The sequence below is a fragment of the Callorhinus ursinus genome, unplaced genomic scaffold, assembly GCF_003265705.2.
Source record: "Callorhinus ursinus isolate GAN/ISIS: 27379988/994484 unplaced genomic scaffold, GSC_fseal_2.0 scaffold50, whole genome shotgun sequence".
Classification (NCBI taxonomy): domain Eukaryota; kingdom Metazoa; phylum Chordata; class Mammalia; order Carnivora; family Otariidae; genus Callorhinus; species Callorhinus ursinus.
Window position 1 is genome coordinate 7795691 of NW_027397112.1, and position 19757 is coordinate 7815447.

A 19757-nucleotide genomic window follows, 5' to 3' on the forward strand; every position below is an offset into this window, starting at 1 on the left:
TGTCACCCCATTTTAAGGACAAATTATTTTTGGTTTGAAAAGTGGAATTGAAATCACTGTAGTTATCCTAGTTTCACCATTCACTCTTAATTATCCAAGTCGTTGTTGGGGTGTGTGGTAAGAAAGACGATTTTCCTTAGAGGTTGTGTGTGTGTGTGTGTGTGTGTGTGTGTGTGTGTGTGCGCGCGCGCGCGCGTGCACGCGTGTGTAAGGATAAACGGTAATTATGTTTGCCTACACTGGACGTTGAGATTTATATGGACTAATTTTGTAATTGAATGCTTGTGTGTCACATCCGAGTCCACTGGCTGAACTTTACGGATAAAAACTTGCAGTGAATTTGGTATTTGAGAATTTAGCCTGACTGTAAATTGGCTGCAATTTAAAAAATATGACTTTATGACAATTTTACTTTCCCTGGGGAAAATTGCAAAGAATTATGAACTGAGTGGTTCTTAATGGAAAACCTGGATTGGGGATTACGCCCCTCCCCCCTGCCCCAACATTGCCCCCATTCGGTTTCCTTGTTTTGTTAGGATACCTTTATAAGGGATCTTTGTGGCTTTAGGGTTTATCTCCTGATGTTCCTCTCCGAAGTCAGTCCTGTGGCAGTGATCATGGAAAGAACCTGTGATTCCAGGTGTGCAAAAAGCATCAGAAATAGGCTGTTGGCCATTTACTTCCCTCTAGGCTATATGCATAATGAGAAAATGAGGGAGAAAACAGGTGTTTTTTTTTTTTTCCAGATAAAATGAATTTGAAGTTTTTACTGTGACTCAGGATCTTAAAGTGTTTGTGGTTTCCTTACAACCTATGATACAGTATAAAAATTCATGAGTAAACTTAGGAGAAAAGATGACACTTCTCTTTTGTGGGGGGAGAGGGAACGCTGGACTAAATTTATAGAGTGATTTTTGTATTTTTAGATTTTTCTGAGGAATATTAAATACAGTGTCCCCTTAATTGTAAAAACAGTTTGAGGTACTCTCATTTTTTTAAAAACCATTGGGAATTTGTCTCTGTCATATTTTAAGAAAAAACTATTCAGATATTAAAAACATTGCCCTCTCCTTTTTGGTTACATTTGGTGGATCCTCTTCTGTTTTGCCAGGAAAGTTAACTTGTATTTTTCATTTTTGTCCATTTACAAATTAGATGGTATAGATTTTAACAAATGGATTTCAAGAGCTGGATTCAATTAGCAGCTTTTTAGGACATAAACATTAAAGGTTTAGATGGAAAAGATTGTTTTGACTGACTGGATAAATGACAGGGCTGTGTTTGATGTGCGTCCAGGAACTGGTCTGGAGCTGGTGCCCAACTTTTCAGTCCATCTTGAGAAGCCAAATAAAATATTTAACCTAGGCCTCATTTTGTTTAAAAAAAAAAAAAAAGTTGATTCTTTGTTAAGACCTTAAGAAATGTTTGGCATACCTTTAGACTAAGTGTTTAACAGTTCATTTAGATCCGGGTTCCATAATAGAGGAAAATCACTAAAAAAAAGTCACATCCCCCAGTGAATTTTTACTTGGTTTACAATACACTTGGGCTGTAAGATGCTTTAAAATTATTGTTCTTTGCTTTAAGCCAGCACCATACTAGTATTTTAAATTTATAGAGTGCCTTTGATTCCATGGTGCTTTATGAACTGTACTCAATTACATCTTTAACATAGAGTTGCCCCTTTACTCAAAGGTATAAACAATTCTTCATGATGACACACACACACACAAACTGAAGAAGAAATATTTGAGCCATGAGATCTTTGCCCACAACAGATATTAGACTTTTCCACATATTATTCCTTAGCCCACAATCACCTAGTGAACTGTTTGGTATTTTTGATGCTAAGGAGGCAGGGTTAATTTAATCCCACATTTGAGATTCCTCAGGCCATTGGTGTTAAAATCTGATTTGGTCCATCGAGTACTTTGGTGGTTCTTCTGACACATTAACACTTAATCATTAAGATAGGCTGTATGGTAAAGCTATCAATTTCAACTATTATTTCTATAGGGAATTGATTATAAAATGTAAAATTTGTATGCATTATACTTATGAATATCTGATACAGGCTTTTCTTACAATGCTTTGGATAGAAAATATTCTTTGTATTTGGTTACAGTAAAAAAAAATGTAATTTTTTATATCATTATTGTTTTTGAAAACCAAAGACTTGAAAAAGCAGTTTAGTATAATTTGTAATATTTAAATTTCTTAGATAGGGAGAAATAACAGATTACTTCTCTAGAAAATTTATTGCAGACCTTTTTGTAACCTAAATGTTTTTGTGTGCTGTTTCTCATGTTGTTAATTTATAAAACCCTTGGCAGTAATGAGGTTAACCTGTCTATAGCTAAAGGAAAATCAGATTTAAAAGTCCCACTTTAGATATGCTGGTATCTTAGTATTGTTTTACTGTATATTTTATTGATTCAAGGCTTTAAAAATTACAACTTGATTATATCTCACAGGTTTCTAAGTAGGAGCGTTAGTGATTTGAATGTCCCCAATTTATTTTCTTGGTTTTTGAGGAGGAAGCTAATGTGGCTTAAGCCCCTTCCTTTTGGCTTAAGTTGTCTCTTCTAGTCTAACATTCAGACATGCAGTGGAACCTGCTTAGGTGCTTCATGTAGTTTGGTTTTCATTGGTGAGTAAAGGGTGTGTGTGTTTTAATCATGGATTTTACTTTTTTTCCTATTGGTTGAACTGTAACATATACTACCATGTTACTTATTTTGCTTATCATTTAGCATAAAACTCAATTTTCAAGGTAAACAAAAGGCCACACTTTAGGCACACAAGATTTTTTTTTTTTTTTAAGATTTTATTTATTCATTTGGCAGAGACAGAGACAGCGAGAGCAGGAACACAAGCAGGGGGAGTGGGAGTGGGAGAGGGAGAAGCAGGCTTCCCGCCGAGCATGGAGCCGGATGCGGGGCTCGATCCCAGGACTCTGGGATCATGACCTGAGCTGAAGGCAGACGCTTAACGACTGAGCCACCCAGGCGCCCCCACAAGATTTTTATTTTAGCCATTTTTGATGTCTGTTAAAGATGTTGAAGGCTTTTAAAGATGTACTATGTCCTACTTTTTTCAAATAGACCACATTTAACAGAACTTAATGTTTTATTTATGATTAAGTATCATGAATATAAAGGACCATCTGTTGTAATGTGTAGTATAAGGATATGGTCATGGTGTATAGAGAGACCTGTTTGATCCTGGCTGTATGGTGATAAGTTGTTTAACCCCATTCTTACTGCTTTTTCTCTTTTTGTTGTCATTTTTGTTTACTGTTACTTTCTCTGTTCTGAGAATGCTGGACCCTTGAAATACACTGTTGTAATGAGCATTGTTGTGTGTTTCTGTATGACTGACAGGTATTGAATGCTTATCAAATGCCAAACACTGTGTTAAGTTTGTATCTATTATTTTAATTCTCACAGTAGCTCCAAGAGGTAGAAGAAACTTGGGGAGGTTAAGTACATGTCAGAACCCCAAATTGTCTAGGAAGCTTGTTACAGTGTCTAAGATTTTGTGTGGAAAAATAAATACATTCCAGTTATTTGGAATTACCTTTGCCCCTTGAGATTTTTGTTCATCTTTTAAGGTTCCAACTCAAGGCTTACCCTTATCCCTAGAACTTTCCTTGACCTGAGTTGGCCTTTCCTTTGTGACTAAGAGGCTCTTCCTCTGGTGTCAGACCTAACTCAATGAAGGGTATTTGTTGTTTCTATGCTCTAAGCTCTAGGAAGCCAGAATCTTTTTGTTTCAGCATAGATTAAGGGTTTTTGGTATTTTATTGAATGAATGCTAGAGGCCTAGAAGTAAATCTTTGTAGTTCTGTATGTATTCTTTGTGGCTAATGCACTAGATGTGAGTGGCAAGAGATGAGGCTAGACAGGGACAACCCAATTTGGAACTTACTGTGTTTTGCCAAGACGTTTGATTTTTTTTTTTTTTTTTAAGATGGTGGGAACCATTGAAGGATTTTTAGCTTTTTAGCTTTGATGTCTTTGATGTTTAGAAACATTAATCTTGGGGCAGTAGGGAGGATGGACTGGGATGGGAACTGTGAAGACTGATTTTAGGACAACCAGTTAAGAGGATGCTACATAACAACCATTGTTCTTACTTTTTTCCTTGTTATAACTTTTATTTCTAAATTTTTTATTGCAGATGATTGCTGTAAACATCTTGGTGTAGATAACTTTTTAAAAAGGATTATTTTTCTAGGATCTTTGCACAGAGAGAGTGCTATTACAGGGGCACCTGGATGGCTCATTCATTTAAGCCTCCGACTCTTGATTTTTGGCTCTGGTCATGATCTCAGGGTCCTGGGATCGAGCTCTGAGTCCAGCTCCATGCACAGCTGGGAGTCTGCTTGAGGAGTCTCTCTCCCTCTCTCTGCCCCTCTCCTTGCTTTATATGTTCTCGTTCTCTCTCTCTCTCTCAAATAAATCAATCAATCTTAAAAAAAAAAGTGCTGTTGCATTATTGGGTATGGATCTTTTATAAGTTCTTTATTAATTTCTCCTCAGGCTGTTTCCTATAAGAATTGTGCCTATTACATAACAATAAAAAAAAATAAAAAAAAAAAAGAATTGTGCCTATTTAGGGCAGCAACGAATAAGTGTACCTTTTTACTGTCCTGTTACAAGCATTGGCTCTTGTTTTTAAAATTTTTTGCTAATTTCATGGAATATAGTATTTAAACATTTACTTGTGAAGTTGAATATTTTTCTGTTTATTAATGATATTTCTGTTGACTTGTTTGGCCTCATCCTACTTACCTGTTAGGGCTTTTGTGTTTTTCTTATTGATTTGCCTGAGAATTAAAAATGTTAATCTGTTGTTAGATTTACTACAAATGTTTCCCCTAGTCTGTTATTTGACTTTTAATTTTTGACCATTTTTGGACATCAGAAACGTGTTGTTTTAGGAATCAAATCTGTTCAACTTCTGTTTTTCTTATTCTATTACTTGGAAGGCCTTTTTCTTTAAGAGGCTTAGTAAATATTTAAGTACATTTTATTTTAGTGTTTCTTATTTAGGAAGATATTTCTCCTCCAGTTTCTATTTCGTCATCTCATCATTATTGATTAACCCATTCTTCCTTTCCACAGTGATGGGATATCTTTTTAGTTATGGTAAATTAGTTATAGTACAGTCATATTATCTCTTGTTCAGTGCCACACTCTTTTCATTATTGTAGCTTTATAATTTAGTTTAATATGCTCATTGTGATGGAAATTTTTTTTTTTTCTATTTTCACTTATTTGCTCTTCCACACAAATATTAAACTCGTTAAGTTTAAGAAGAAATTTCCTTGGGATTGTAATTAGAATCACCTTACTTTGGGGAAAAGAGGCATTTAAGTGTATTTAGTTTCCCCCCCAGGGGCACACCATGTTTTTACTTTTATTTAAGCTTTTGTCTGTATTGCTCAGGACAGTTCAATAATTTTCTATGGTTTTTTTTTTTTTAAGATTTTATGTATGTATTTGAGAGAGAGAGTGAGAGTGCGTGCGTGTGCATGTATGTGCATGATCAGGGAAGGAGGGGCAGAGGGAGAGGGAGAAGCAGACTCCCCTCCCTGCTGAGCAGAGAGCCCGATGCAGGACTTGATCCCAGGACTCTGGGATCAACCTGTGCTGAAGTTAGACGCTTAACTGACTGAGCCACCCAGCTGCCCCTAATTTTCTATGTTTTGATGTAATTCCAGCCAATTTATATGACATTTTCATTGTATTTTCTAATCTTAGGTATTGCTTATATTTAGGAATGTAGCAATAGGTATTTTTGCTTGATTAGAGCAGTTTTGTTGAATGCTAATCCTGCTAGTATTTCACTTGATGCTAGTTTTCCAGGTATCAATATTTGGCATTTTTAACAGTTGAATGTTTACATTCAAAAAATTTCTTTGCGATTTTTCCGCTAAAGTATAATTAGTTTAACAAAATGAGGAATTTCATGTTTGTTTTAGAATAGCTTCTGAAGGCATAGACTACTTTTTTAAAAACCACATTTGATATAATAAAAAGTATTGACATGTGTCTTAAGTTTAACACTTTGGTTTCTTACTAAAAATTGAAGGCAGACATAAAACTTAAGTTTTATTTATTTACTTGATTTTTAAGTTTTAAGATAAATCTTGATGATAATGAATCTAATAATACCTAAAATGTTAGGTAGGAATAGGAATTACTACATAGATGATTGCACAAAGCTTATTTATCTTTTCCCAGAAAGTTTCCTCATGCCCCTTCACAGCCAGTCTCCTTCTCCCATTCCCAGTCCTTGGCAGCCACCACTTTACTTATGGAATTGTACAGTGTGTAGTCTTCTGGGCCAGCCTTCTTTCACTTAGCATAGTGCTTTTGAGATCTATCTTGTATATCAGTTGTTTGTTCCTTCTTATTCCTGAGGAATGTTGCATTGTGCACATATGCCCCATTTTGTTTATCAGTTCACAAATATCCACAGACATTTGTTCTTTCCAGTTTTTAACCGTTACAAATAAAACTGCTGTGAACATTCAAGTATCCCTCTCTGTGTGTGAACATGTTTTTATTTCTCTTGGGTAAATGGTTAGATTGTTGGGTCATATGGTAAATATGTAAATATGTGTTTAACTTTAAAAATGTCTGCTAAAGTGTTTTTCAGAGTTGTACCATTTTGTATTTCTACCAGCAGGAGTTCCAGTTGCTCCTAGTCCTAGCTAGCACTTGAAACTTGAACACTTGCTGTTGTCATCTTGGATTTTCGCCATCCTAATTGGTGTGTAGAGATATTTCATTGTAGCTTTAATTTTAATTCCCTTATTGACCTACAATGTTAAGCATCTTTTCATGGGCTTAGTTGCCATCTGTGTATCTTTGGTGAATATCTGTTCAAATGTTTTGCTCATAACTTAAATTATTTTTTATTAACAAGTTTTGAGATTTCTTTTTGTATTCTGGATAGAAGTCCTTTATCAGATATGTGTTTTGCAAATATTTTCTTCTAATTTGGGGCTTTCCCCCCAATAGTGTTTCAAAAAGCAGAAGTTTTGAATTCTGATTTAGCTCAGTTCATCAGTCTTTCATTTATGATTCATGCTTTTTGTGTTCTAAGATATCTTTTCTTATTCCATAGTTCTAAAAGTTTTCTCCCATGTTTTCTTCTGTGTTATAATTTTAGCTTTTACATTTGTATCTATAACTCTTCTAAAGTTAATTTTTTAATATAGTGTGAGAGGTAAGCGTCAAGGGTTTTTTTTTGTTTTGTTTTTTTCTTCCAATATGGATATCTGATTATCCTAGCACTATTTGCTCACATACACTTTTGTTTCTTCCATTGCATTGTCTTAGCACCTTGACTGAAAATCAGTTGACAAATACATGTAGTTCTATTTCTGGACTCTGTTCTATTCCTTTTAGCTATAATTTATAAGTTTATCATTTATAAGCCACAGTTTCTTGATAACTGTAGCTTTAACATGAGTCTTCTGATTTCAAACAATGATTAGAAAGCTTTTATAAACATTTTGATAACAGTTTAATGAGCATAAATGCATCGTTAATATAGGATCCTGTAATGATTTAGGATTTTGTAATGCTTTGGAGCCATTATTTCATTTATTCAGCCAATAAATATTTATCAATTTCTTGACATTTGCAGACATTGATTATCAACGACATATAGCACCGTGAATGGAAGTATAGGAAATCAGAATAAACCTAGATTGGGGTCTCTGTTTTTCTTCTGAAAATTTCTATTATGGACCTTTAAAAAATTTATTATTTTTATCTCTTACTGATGAAAGTGGATTGCAACAGGTATGAGTTAACAAGGTTTGCCTGTTTACCAGCCATCATCCCCCTCAGATCATTTTTGGGAAAAGGTGGGATAAAAAGAATAAACACATGTAAAATGTGGCAATAGAAAGGAAAAGATATACTGTAATTGTTAAATGTGTGTTTGATTATGAGTATTTTTTTGGTTGTATTTTATATTATGAGCATGTATTTTCTATAAGATGAAGGAAGAAAGTCAATTTTATTAAAATCTAAGCAAGACTGTTTATTTGAGAGAGAGAGCATGAGCGGGAGAGGGAGAGAGAAACTCAAGCAGACTCCATGCTGAGTGTGGAGCCCAATGTGGGGCTGGATTCCAGGACCCTGAGGTCATGACCTGAGCTCAAACCAAGAGTCGGATGTTTTTCTCGTTTTTAAGATTTTATTTATTTATTTGACAGAGAGATAGAGAGCACAAGTAGGCAGAGAGGCAGGGAGAGTGAGAAGCAGGCTCTCCCCTGAGCAGGAGACTCAGGGCCCTGGGATCATGACCTGAGCCGAAGGCACCCGCTTAACCAGCTGAGCCACCCAGGTGCCCCAAGAGTCGGATGTTTAACTGACTGTGCCACCCAGGTGCCCCAGACTTTTTTTTTAAGATTTAACAAAAAATATTTTTAGATTTTTTATTTATTTGACAGAGAGCGCGAGCACAAGCTGGGGTGGCATGGGGGAGGGAGAAGCAGGCTCCCCACTGAGCAGGGAGCCTGATGTGGGGCTCGATCCCAGGACCCTGGGATCATGACCAGAGCCGAAGGAAGACATTTAACCAACTGAGCTACCCAGGTGCCCCCATTTTTTTTTTTTTAATTTGAGAGAGCGAGCATGCGTGTGAGCATGAGCGGGGGGAGGGGCAGAGGGAGAGAGAAAACCTCAAGCAGACTCCATGCCAAGTGTGGAGCCCCACGGGGAGCTCAACATGGGGCTTGATCTCATGACCCTGAGATTACAACCTGGGCTGAAACCAAGAGTCAGTTGTTCAACCAGCCGAGCCACCCAGGCGCTCCTAAGCAGACTTTTTTATTTGACCATAGTACATTCCTAGGAACTGTCACAAAACAGACATCTGTAATGTAGATCTTATTTACTGTGTAAGATGTACTTGGTAATTTGGAAGGAGAGGCAGTTGGGATGTTGTGGAAAGAATATAGAACTTGTAGGCAGAAAATTTAGGTTCAGATCCTAGTTAGGCCACGGGTAAACTTTATCACTTTTCTTGGTGCCTGTGCTTTTAGTTTTAAGTGCATGCTTAAAATGACAGTAGTAGTTAAGATTCTGCTTGACAAGGGGTGCCTGGCTGGCTCAGTCGTTAAGCATCTGCTGTCGGCTCAGGTCATGATCCCAGGGTCCTGGGATCGAGCCCCGCAACGGGCTCCCTGCTCCGCTGGAAGCCTGCTTCTCCCTCTCCCACTCCCCCTGCTTGTGTTCCCTCTTTGCTGTGTCTCTCTCTGTCAAATGAATAAATAAAATCTTGGAAAAAAAAAAAAAAAGAGATGCTGCTGGACAAGAAATAATGTATGTGAAAAATACTGTTCAAGCTGTAAAGTATTATGTTAATGTATTTTGTCATTTTTGATCAAAGACTTTCAAATGTTAGTCATAACCAATTATATGCTGTTATTTATAGGAACAAGTACAACATTAATAAGGATTAATATAGGTATCTGTTTAATTGATATCATGTCTTATAAAATAGGCACAAATATGTACTTTGGGGGTACCCAGTGTATCATAAAGAATTCATATAGTTAGATAAGCTACTGTGTTATAATTTTCATCATGAACTCATATAGCAGACACTTAGACAATTAACTGTGTTCTCTCCTCTCCCCCTTACTTTTGCTGAAAAGTAGAAGAGCTTTGGAGAATTGTTTGAATAGCTCAGGGTTTTGGAGGTGGCAAAACTGTTTGGATCTAAATCCAGTCTTCAGTGACTTACTACATTTCCCTGTAGCTTGCCACACTTTCAAGAATAGCCCGTAGTTTCACCTCTTGTCAGTAGATGGGGATATTTCTGCACAGGTAGATGTCAGGAGTGTGTAAGACCCATAAAACTGAAAACTAAAAGTCTAAATGAGTGTACTTGAAATAAATGGAGTTAGAGAATTAGAATCTATCAAAGGTGACACTGGCTTTTAATGAAAATCCATATTTTAGGATAAACTTTCTTATATAAACTATGTTACACATGTCCTACTTGTGTTATAGGAGTAGATACAAAAATTCTTTTTATTAGAATTGCAAACATAAGTAGCTAATTTCAGTTTTTTTAAACAATTTTTATTATGTTAATCACCATACATAACATCATTAGTTTTTGATGTAGTGTTCCATGATTCATTGTTTGTGCGTAACACCCAGTGCTCCATGCAGAACGTGCCCTCTTTAATACCCATCACCAGGCTAACCCATCCCCCCACCCCCCTCCCCTCTAGAACCCTCAGTTTGTTTTTCAGAGTCCATCATCTCTCATGGTTCGTCTCCCCCTCTGATTTCCCCCCCTTCATTCTTCCCCTTCTGCTATCTTTTTTTTTTCTTAACAGATATTGCATTACTTGTTTCAGAGGTACAGATCTGTGATTCAACAGTCTTGCACAATTCACAGCGCTCACCATAGCACATACCCTTCCCAAAGTCTATCACCCAGCCACCCCATCCCTCCCCCCCACCACTCCAGCAACCCTCAGTTTGTTTCCTGAGATTAAGAATAATTCCTCATATCAGTGAGGTCATATGATACATGTCTTTCTCTGATTGACTTATTTCACTCAGCATAACACCCTCCAGTTCCATCCACGTTGTCGCAAATGGCAAGATCTCATTCCTTTTGATGACTGCATAATATTCCATTGTATATATATACACCACATCTTCATTCATCTGTCGATTGTCATCTTGGCTCTTTCCACAGTTTGGCTATTGTGGACATTGCTGCTATAAACATCGGGGTGCACATACCCCTTCGGATCCCTACATTTGTATCTTTGGGGTAAATACCCAGTAGTGCAATTGCTGGATCGTATGGTAGCTCTATTTTCAACTTTTTGAGGAACCTCCATACTGTTTTCCAGAGGGGTTGCACCAGCTTGCATTCCCACCAACAGTGTAGGAGGGTTCCCCTTTCTCCACATCCCCGCCAACATCTGTCGTTTACTGATTTGTTAATTTTAGCCATTCTGACTGGTGTGAGGTGGTATCTCATTGAGGTTTTGATTTGGATTTCCCCGATGCTGAGTGATGTTGAGCACTTTTTCATGTGGCTGTTGGCCATTTGGATGTCTTCTTTGGAAAAATGTCTGTTTGTGTCTTCTGCCCATTTCTTGATTGGATTATTTGCTCTTTGGATGTTGAGTTCGATAAGTTCTTTATAGATTTTGGATACTAGCCCTTTATCTGATATGTCATTTGCAAATATCTTCTCCCATTCTGTCGGTTGTCTTGGTTTTGTTGGGCTTTTTATCTTGATGAAGTCCCAATAGTTCATTTTTGTCCTTGCTTCCCTGGTCTTTGGCGATGTTTCTAGGAAGAAGTTGCTGCGGCTGAGGTCGAAGAGGATGCTGCCTGTGTTCTCCTTTAGGATTTTGATGGACTCCTGTCTCACATTTAGGTCTTTCAACCATTTTGAGTCTATTTTTGTGTGTGGTGTAAGGAAATGGTCCAGTTTCATTTTCTGCATGTGGGTGTTCAATTTTCCCAACACCATTTGTTGAAGAGACTGTCTTTTTTCCATTGAACATTCTTTCCTGCTTTGTCAAAGATTAGTTGACCATAGAATTGAGGGTCCATTTCTGGGGTCTCTGTTCTGTTCCATTGGTCTATGTGTCTGTTTTTGTGTCAGTACCATACTGTCTTGATGATGACAGCTTTGTAGTAGAGCTGGAAGTCTGGAATTGTGATGCTGCCAGCTTTGCTTTTCTTTTTCAACATTCCTCTGGCTATTCGGGGTCTCTTCTGGTTCCATACAAATTTTAGGATTATTTGTTCCATTTCTTTGAAAAAAGTGGATGGTATTTTGATGGGGATTGCATTGAATGTGTAGATTGCTCTAGGTAGCATTGATATCTTCACAACATTTGTTCTTCCAATCCATGAGCATGGAACGTTTTTCCATTTCTTTGTGTCTTCCTCAGTTTCTTTCATGAGTATTTTATAGTTTTCTGAGTACAGATCCTTTGCCTCTTTGGTTAGATTTATTCCTAGGTACCTTATGGTTTTGGGTGCTATTGTAAATGGGATCGACTCCTTAATTTCTCTTTTTTCTGTCTTGTTGGTGTATAGGAATGCCACTGATTTCTGTGCATTGATTTTATATCCTGCCACTTTACTGAATTCCTGTATGAGTTCTAGCAGTTTTGGGGTGGAGTCTTTTGGATTATCCACATAAAGTATCATACCATTGGCAAACAGTGAGAGTTTGACTTCTTCTTTGCCGATTTGGATGCCTTTGATTTCTTTTTGCTGTCTGATTGCTGTGGCTAGGACTTCTAATACTATGTTGAATAGCAGTGGTGATAGTGGACATCCCTGCCGCATTCCTGACCTTAGGGGGAAAGCTCTCAGTTTTTCCCCATTGAGAATGATATTCGCTGTAGGGTTTTCATAGATGGCTTTTATGATATTGAGGTATGTACCCTCTATCCCTATACTCTGAAGAGTTTTGATCAAGAAAGGATGCTGTACTTTGTCATTCTCTGCATCGATTGAGAGGATCATATGATTCTTGTTTTTTCTTTTGTTAATGTATTGTATCACGTTGATTTGCAGATGTTGAACCAGCCTTGCAGCCCAGGGATAAATCCTACTTGGTCGTGGTGAATAATCCTTTTAATGTACTGTTGGATCCTATTGGCTAGTATTTTGGTGAGAATTTTTGCATCCATGTTCATCAAGGATATTGGTCTGTAATTCTCCTTTTTGATGGGGTCTTTGGTTTTGGGATCAAGGTAATGGTGGCCTCATAAAACGAGTTTGGAAGTTTTCCTTCCATTTCTATTTTTTTTTTTTTTAAAGTTGATCAGTTATTTTTTTTAAAGATTTTTATTTATTTATTTGAGAAGAGAGAATGAGAGAGAGCATGAGAGGGAAGAGAGTCAGAGGGAGCAGCAGACTCCCTGCCGAGCAGGGAGCCCGATGTGGGACTCGATCCTGGGACTCCAGGATCATGACCTGAGCCGAAGGCAGTCGCTCAACCAACTGAGCCACCCAGGCGCCCTTCCATTTCTATTTTTTGGAACAGTTGCAGAAGAATAGGTATTAATTCTTCTTTAAATGTTTGGTAGAATTCCCCTGGGAAGCCATCTGGCCCTGGGCTTTTGTTTGTTGGGAGATTTTTAATGACTGCTTCAATTTCCTTAGTGGTTATAGGTCTGTTCAGGTTTTCTGTTTCTTTCTGGTTCAGTTTTGGTAGTTGATACATCTCTAGGAATGCATCCATTTCTTCCAGGTTATCTAATTTGCTGGCAAATAGTTGCTCATAATATGTTCTTATAATTGTATTTCTTTGGTGTTGGTTGTGATCTCTCTTCTTTCATTCATGATTTTGTTGGTTTGGGTCATTTCTCTTTGCTTTTTGATAAGTCTGGCCAGGGATTTATCATCTTGTTAATTCTTTCAAAGAACCAGCTCCTAGTTTCGTTGATCTGTTCTGTTCTTTTGGTTTCTGTTTCATTGATTTCTGCTCTGATCTTTATTATTTCTCTTCTCCTGCTGGGTTTAGGCTTTATTTGCTGTTTTTTCTCTAGCTCCTTTAGGTGTAGGGTTAGGTTGTGTATTTGAGACCTTTCTTGTTTATTGAGAAAGGCTTGTATTGGTATATACTTTCCTCTCAGGACTGCCTTTGCTGTATCCCAAAGATTTTGAACAGTTGTGTTTTCATTTTCATTTGTTTCCATGAATTTTTTAAATTCTTCTTTAATTTCCTGGTTGACCCATTCATTCTTTAGTAGGATGCTCTTTAGCCTCCACGTATTTGAGTTCTTTCTGACTTTCCCCTTGTGATTGAGTTCTAGTTTCAAAGCATTGTGGTCTGAAAATATGCAGGGAATGATCCCAGTCTTTTGGTACCGGTTGAGACCTGATTTGTGACCTAGGATGTGATCAATTCTGGAGAATGTTCCATGGGCACTAGAGAAGAATGTGTATTCCGTTGCTTTGGGATGGAATGTTCTGAATATGTCTGTGAAGTCCATTTGGTCCAGTGTGTCATTTAAAGTCTTTATTTCCTTGTTGATCTTTTGCTTAGATGATCTGTCCATTTCAGTCAGGGGGGTGTTAAAGTCCCCCACTATTATTGTATTGTTGTCAATGTGTTTCTTTGCTTTTGTTACTAATTGCCTTACATAATTGGCTGCTCCCATGTTAGGGGCATAGATACTTAAAATTGTTAGATCTTCTTGTTGGATAGACCCTTTAAGTAGGATATAGTGTCCTTCCTCATCTCTTATTACAATCTTTGGTTTAAAATCTAATTTGTCTGATATAAGGATTGCCACCCCAGCTTTCTTTTGGTGTCCATTAGCATGGTAAATGGTTTTCCACCCCCTCACTTTCAATCTGGGGGTATCTTTGGGTCTAAAATGAGTCTCTTACAGACAGCATATTGATGGGTCTTGTTTTTTTATCCCATCTGATAGCCTGTGTCTTTTGATTGGGGCATTTAGCCCATTTACATTCAGGGTAACTATTGAAAGGTATGAATTTAGTGCCATTGGATTGCCTGTAAGGTGACTGTTATTGTATATTGTCTGTGTTCCTTTCTGGTCTATGCTGCTTTTAGGCTGTCTCTTTGCTTAGAGGACCCCTTTCAATATTTCTTGGAGGGCTGGTTTCGTGTTTGCAAATTCCTTTAATTTTTGTCCTGGAAGCTTTTTATCTCTCCTTCTATTTTCAATGACAGCCTAGCTGGATATAGTATTCTTGGCTGCATATTTTTCTCGTTTAGTGCTCTGAAGATATCATGCCCTTCCTTTCTGGCCTGCCAGGTCTCTGTGGATAGGTCTGTTGCCAGTCTAATGTTTCTACCATTGTAGGTTACATCTACATCTACATCTCTTCTCCTGAGCTGCTTTCAGGATTTTCTCTTTGTCTCTGAGACTCGTAAGTTTTACTATTAGATGTCGGGGTGTTGACCTATTTTTATTGATTTTGAGAGGGGTTCTCTCTGCCTCCTGGATTTTGAGGCCTGTTTCCTTCCCCAAGTTAGGGAAGTTCTCTGCTATAATTTGCTCCAATATACCTTCTGCCCCTCTCTCTCTTACTTCTTCTTCTGGGATCCCAATTATTCTAATGTTGTTTCATCTTATGGTATCACTTATCTCTCGAATTCTGCCCCCGTGATCCAGTATAGTTGTTTATCTCTTTTTCTCAGCTTCTTTATTTTCCATCATTTGGTCTTCTATACCACTGATTCTCTCTTCTGCCTCATTTATCCTAGCATTTAGCACCCCCATTTTTGATTGCACCTCATTAATAGCCTTTTTGATTTTGACTTGGTTAGATTTTAGTTCTTTTATTTCTCCAGAAAGCGTTTCTCTAATAACTTCCATGCTTTTTTCAAGCCCAGCTAGTATCTTTAAAATCATCATTCTTAACTCTAGGTCTGACATCATACTAATGTCCATATTGAGTAGGTCCGTGGCAGTTGGTACTACTTGTTCTTTTTGTTGAGGTGATTTTTTTCTGTCCTGTCATTTTGTCCAGAGGAGAATAGATGAATGAGAGAACAAAATGCTAACAGGGTAACAACGTCCCCAGAAAATATACTCTAAACAAATCTGAAAAGACTTGAAGCAGGGGGAAAAGAAAGGGAAAGAAAGAAAAAAGAAAAAAAAAAAGAAAAAGATAAAAACAAAAACATAACAAAACAAAAAAACAGAATATGATCAGATATGATCAGGCTGGTGCATAGATCAGTGCCACACACTAGAGTTGGGGTGTATTTTGGTCTGTTAGAAGAAAGTGCCTCCTAAAATTTTAAAGAAAGAGAAACTTATATATGTACGAAAATAAGGGTTGATACGATGAAGGGATGGAATATGACTGTAAAGATGAAAATTATAAAAAATTTTATAAAAGGAATTGATAAGTTGTTTGAAAAAAGAAAGGATTTAAAAAAAAAAAGGGAGAGAATGTGATCAGGCAGGAGACTAGAACAAAGCCATACACTAGAGATTTAGGGTATATTTTTATCTGTTAGAAGAAACTGTATCTCAAAATTTTAAAGAGAGAATAACTTATATATATGCCAAAAAGAAGGGTAACTACTATGGAGGGATAGAATATGACTCTAAAAATGAAAAATAAAAATTTTTTTAAAAGGATTGATAAGATGGTTGAAAAAGGGAAAAATAAAACTAAAAAAAGTTAAAAAATAAATTAAAAAATTAATTTTTTTAACTTTGAGAGACTAAAGAATCATGGTAAAAAAGCCATGAATTCTATGTGCAGTATTCCCCTAGCTCTGGAGTTCGACCGTTCTCCTTGATGGGTAAACTTGGTCTTGGCTGGCTGTTCTTGCTGATCTTCTGGGGGAGGGGCCGTTGCTGTGGTTCCCAAATGTCTTTGCTGGAGGGGGAGTTGCCCCGCCGTTGCGGGTCTGGGCTAAGTCATCTGCTCAGGTTTGCTCTCGTGAGCTTTTGTTCCCTGCAAGCTTTCTGTACAGCTTTGGAGGACAAGAGTGAAAATGGCGGCTTCCCAGTCTCCCCCCACACCCACCCCAGGAGCTGAGAACTCGGGGTCCCGCTCCTCAGCCCCCAGAGAAAAGCAGTCAGTCATTCCCGTCTCCCCGGTGTCGGGCTGCCCTCCGTGCTCACCCGGCCTGTGACGGAGCGTTTCTGTCTCTGGCACCTGACTGGGTGTGGAGTCTCCAAACCCAGCAGATCCTTGCGGTTTGCTCCTGCGGCGTTCCTCCCGGAGGGGGTGGGGGGGGGAAGAAGGGGAGTCTCCCCGGATCTGCCGCTTGTTGGGTCCCTGCTGGAGGAATAGGGGCCCGACTGTGCCGCGGATCACAGTTTATGGTAACCCCGAGCTGAGGGCCCGCGCCTCGGCTCCATCTCTGCAGCCGGCTTCCCTGCTCCGATACCTGGGAGCTCTGCCGCACTCAGGCACCCCCGGTTTTTCTGTGACCCCGAGGGTCTTGAGACCACACTGTCCCGCGAGGGTACCCCCCCCCCCCCCCCCGTTTAGCCACTGGAGCGACGTCCCTCAGCGGAGAGGACTTCTAAAAGTTCCGATTTTGTGCTCCGCGGCTCTATTACTTGCCAGAAGCGGCTGTAGGAGGCCCCCTCCCCCGCCGTCTATCCTCCCGAATATCGCCTCGGATTCGCTTCTCCGCACGTCCTACCTTCCAGTAAGTGGTCGCTTCTCTGTTCAGAGAGTTGTTGCTATTCTTTTCTTCGATCTCCTATTGAGAATGGTTTGATCCCTATCCAGCTGAATTTCCGAGACCAGATGAAATCCAGGTCTCCTACTCCTCCGCCATCTTGCTCCGCCCTAATTCTTCCATTTTTATATGTGATCTTATGTCATCTGCCTTTAAATATAACTATTTCTCTAGTGAAGAAAGAAAAGTTATTGATTGGTCAGATTATTCAGAGTCCTATGAATTTACTATAAAAAAGCTTGAAATTTTTAAAATTTAATTTTGGGAATTTTGTAAAGGAATAAGGATGAGAAAAAAAATTTTTTAATTTAAGAAAAGTGAGATGGCATTTGATACATGTGATACATTCAAAATACCCTGAAGTAATACTTGATACATAGTATACATTCAGTATTTGTGAATTAAAGAATGATTGAGGGGGCACTTGGGTGGCTCAGTCGGTTTAAGAGTCCAACTCTTGATTTTGGGTCAGGTCATGATCTCATGGTGGTGAGATCAAGCCTTGCATCTGGCTCTGCACTCAGTGGGGAGTCTGCTTGGGATTCTCTCTTTCCCTCTGCCCCTCCCCACTGCACTCTGTTGTGCTCAAGCTCTCTCTCTTTCTCTCTAAAATAAATGTTTTTTTAAAAAAAGAATGAGGAAATTGAAAAACTTACCTGGTCTTTAGGACTTCATTTGAAACAAATAATAGGATCTCTCTTTGTGATGTCATTATCGAATTAACTGACATGTTATCTTAGTAATTTTGACAGAATTTATAAAGATACAGGACTGAAGTATTCATTCAAGTTACTATTTGACTTCGTGAATAGAACTCTTACCAGAACTCTGCAAAACTTTTTTTTTTTTTTTTTTTGGGGGGGGCACCTGCGTGGCTCAGTTGGTTAAGTGTCTGACTCTTAGTTTCAGGTTGGATCATGATCTAAGGGTTGTGAGATTGAGCCCTGCGTCAGGCTCCGTGCTGGGTGTGGAACCTGCTTAAGATTCTCGCTCCCTCAGAAAAAAAAAAAAGGAGGGGGGAGAAAAAAGATTTTATTTTTAAGTAATCTCTATACCCAACAGGGGCTGGAGCTTACAACCTGGAGATCAGGAATCACATACTCTACTGACTGAGCCAGTAGTTGAGCCAGGCACCCCCAAAATTTACTTCTCAACAAAGTAAAGATTTGTCTGATGCTCACTGCAAAAAGAGCTGTTTTTGTAGCATCACCTAAGAAAATTCACATATATAACTAGTGTCAATGTTAGGGAGATAATTAATTTTTCAGAGTTCTACAGTTCTAACTACTACTCAGATCCCAACTTTGTAAGTATTCTGAACCAATGATAGTGAAATGAGAATCTTTATCTTACGAATTTTTTTCTTAAATCTTATGAAATCTTAAATTTTAAATCTTTTTTTTTTCTTAAATCTTACTAAGAGAATAGTAATAGATTTTTGAGGAAACAATTGGTACAACTATTCCAGTTCTATAGAAATGAGACTAGTTGAACCAGAAGTCCTTTGTAATGAATTATGAATCCTTCTAGAGGCGCCTGGCTGGCTCAGTCAGTGGAACATGTGACTCTTGATCTTGGGGTTGTGAGTTTGAGCCCCACGTTGGGTGTATAGGTTACCTTAAAAAAAGCAAACACAGATACGAATTCTTCTGTATATTTTCTCTTTTTTAGTTTTGAATTTTTCTTTTTTCTTTAAAGATTTTATTTATTTGAGAGAGAGAATGAGAGGGGGGAGGGTCAGAGGAAGAAGTAGACTGCCTGCTAAGCAGGGAGCCTGATGTGGGACTTGGTCCTTGGACTCTAGGATCATGACCTGAGCCAAAGGCAGTCACTTAACCAACTTGAGCCACCCAGGTGCCTGAAATTTTCTTTTTCCTTTTAGGTAGGTAAGAAAGCTTAGGTAGGAAACCAATCTTTTTAGTACTTAAAAATGGCATTGGTGATGACATTTCAAATTTCTTCTGATTTTCAGTTTGGTTAACTTTTTTTTTTTTAAGATTTTATTTATTTGAGAGAGGAGACTGAGGTGGCAGGGGGAAGAGCATGGGAGAGAGCGAGTGTGTGCATGAGCAGGGGGAGATGCAAACAGAGAGGGAGAAGCAGACTCCCCACTGAGCAGGGAACCTGATGTGGGGCTCAATCCCGGGACCCTGGGATCATGACCTGAGCCGAAGGCAGATGCCTAACCGACTGAGCCACCCAGGCACCCCCCAGTCCTTAACTTTCAGCAGTTGAAGGACCCGATCAAGTTGTTAGCTGATGATTAAAGATAGTTTTCATAAAAAAATAGAGATGTCAAGTAATGCCATTATTTTCCAGAAAGTTAAAAAAAAAAAAAAGATAGGTTATTGTGTTTTTTTTTTTTTTTTTAAATATAACTCAGGCCAGGGATTGATTTAGTACGTAATAGATAGCTACTATCTTTAGAAGGATTATAATGCAAGACTCTGAGTTGGCTGCTTGGTGGCCTGGTAAGTATATTTATGCACTTTCTTTTGCCATAGGAGAATCATGATACAGGGCAAAAATCTGTAGGGCTG

General features: G+C 38.3%; 1 protein-coding gene across 1 annotated transcript in view; it reads left to right on the forward strand.

Annotated features, from left to right (window-relative positions):
• The window catches only part of SMURF2 (SMAD specific E3 ubiquitin protein ligase 2), a 115904-nt gene that overhangs the window by 1079 nt on the left and 95068 nt on the right, over positions 1-19757 (forward strand). The window lies entirely within an intron of this gene.